This window comes from Hylobates moloch, unplaced genomic scaffold (genome assembly GCF_009828535.3).
Source record: "Hylobates moloch isolate HMO894 unplaced genomic scaffold, HMol_V3 SCAFFOLD_3463, whole genome shotgun sequence".
NCBI classification, from domain to species: Eukaryota; Metazoa; Chordata; class Mammalia; order Primates; family Hylobatidae; genus Hylobates; species Hylobates moloch.
Window position 1 is genome coordinate 514 of NW_026655738.1, and position 2125 is coordinate 2638.

The 2125-nt window shown below is 47.9% G+C and overlaps 1 non-coding gene across 1 annotated transcript; it reads right to left on the reverse strand.

Moving 5' to 3' along the window:
• Positions 1-1740: 1740 nt before the first annotated feature.
• LOC116465165 (small nucleolar RNA SNORA71) lies at positions 1741-1873 on the reverse strand. Its single transcript, XR_004247123.1, has one exon. It is a non-coding gene; the product is annotated as a small nucleolar RNA SNORA71 (small nucleolar RNA).
• Positions 1874-2125: the final 252 nt, after the last annotated feature.

Below are 2125 nucleotides of genomic sequence, written 5' to 3' on the forward strand. Positions count from 1 at the left end.
TTTGTTTTTTGAATCAAAGTCTCACTCTGTCGCCCAGGCTGGAGTGCAGTGGTGTGATCTCAGCTCACTGCAACCTCCGTCTCCCAAGTTCAAGCGATTCTCCTGCTTCAGCCTCCCGATTAGCTGGGATTACAGGCACATGCCACCACACCCAGCTAATTTTTGTATTTTTAGTAGAGACGGGGTTTCACCATGTTGGCCAGACTGGTCTTGAACTCCTAACCTCAAATGATCCACCTGCCTCAGCCTCCCAAAGTGCTGAGATTGTAGGCGTGAGCCACTGTGCCTGGCCCTAATTTTATTTTATTTGAATCAGTTAAGTTGTCTTGTCCTGCTTTTTTCTTTTTTTTTTTTTTTGAGATGGAGTCTTGCTCTGTTGCCCAGGCTAGTGTTCAGTGGCGCGCTCACTGCAACCTCCACCTCCTGGGTTCAAGTGATTCTCCTGCCTCAGCCTCCCGAGTAGCTGGGATGACAGGCGCCCACCACCATGCCTGACTAATTTTTGTATTTTTAGTAGAGACGGGGTTTCACCATCTTGGCCAGTCTGGTCTCGAACTCCTGACCTCAAGTGATCCACTCGCCTCGGCCTCCCAAAGTGCTGGGATTTCAGGCATGAGCTACCACGCCCAGCCTTTTTTCATTTTTTTTTTTAAGCCTTCAGAGCCAAGAGCAGACTGGGGCACAAGTAATTTTTCTTACATTTCAGAATTAAGTGAGCCCTCTCCCGTTGCCACAATGAGCATTTCCCTTTCTTCTTTTGCATCAACATTTAAAGATCGTCTATTACAGGCCATGCAATGAGATGGGGGGATACTGCCCCCTCCGGTTCCTAACTTAGCCACATACCAGCACAGGTATCCACTCCCCATCCCTTCCTCCTCTTCAGCTTCAGAGTCTTCTCTTTCTCCCCCTGACCCTTAAGAGCCTTCCCATTGTAACTTTAAAGGACTCCTATTTGAGTACTTCAAAAATCCACCAAGAGCCAGACGCATTGGTGTGCACCTGTAGTCCCAGCTACCGGGGAGGCTGAGGCAGAAGGATCCCTTGAGGCCAGAGAAGCATAGGAAGACCTCATCTCCAAAAAAAGAAAAACCCGCCAAGGTCCAAGCACGATGACTCACACTTGCAATCTTAGCACTTTGGGAGGTTGAGGTGGGAGGATCGTTTGAGCCCAGGATTTGGAGACCAGCCTGGACAACATAGTGAGACCTCATCTCTACAAAAAAAATTTTCTTAATTAGCCAGGTATGGTGACATGTGCTTGTAGTCCCAGCTACTTGGGAGGCTGAGGCAGGAGGATCGCTTGAGCCCAGCAGGTTGAGGCTTCAGCGAGCTCTGATCGTGCCACTGCATTCCAGCCTGGGCAACAGAGCAAGACCATGTCTCAAAAAACAAAAACAAACAAACAGAAAACCACCAAAGCACACCACCTCCAAGAAGCCATCTTTCTTTAAATCCTATCATAATCACGATCTATACTCAATGTTGTATGTATTCATACACTCGGTTGATAATTTCCGTACAATTCACCTGGCTGGTGAAATGTTACCTCTTCTGTGCAGGGCTCATGCTCTGTGAGCCTCAGCCATCCCTTGAGTAGTTAACCTTGTCCTGGGGAACAAATAGTCCCAGATATACACAGCCTAATTTTTGCCAAGAAGTCAAGCTGAGAAAGGCCAAACAAAATGACAGCGCACGATGCCCCAGAGGCTTGAGAGTGTTCACAGAAGAGAAGTCGAATGTGAGAAAAGCACCAGCGTTTCCAAGGATGGAGATGGACCCTCCAAATACAGAAAATGCTTTGCGCAGTTCACCTGCCTGTACTATCGATGACCAAGACGCAGGCAGCTGATGATCACTTTCAAATGCAGACACAGAAAGAGAGCACAGCATGACACAGGGCAGGAGACAGATGCCAACGGCCAGTATGGGAAAGAGCAGCCCAGTGAGCACGGAGCCCAGCGATGGCCACCCTGTTCTCCAAACTCCGTAAAATTTCCCTGCTGGGGAATTAAAGGGAACACACTTCTAGTAAAAGAGAGGGAAAAATCTTGGCTTTGGAAAAGATCAGGAGTGTAGTTATAAGAACAATAACAACAACAACAGGAGAAATTCCTTTCCCTCA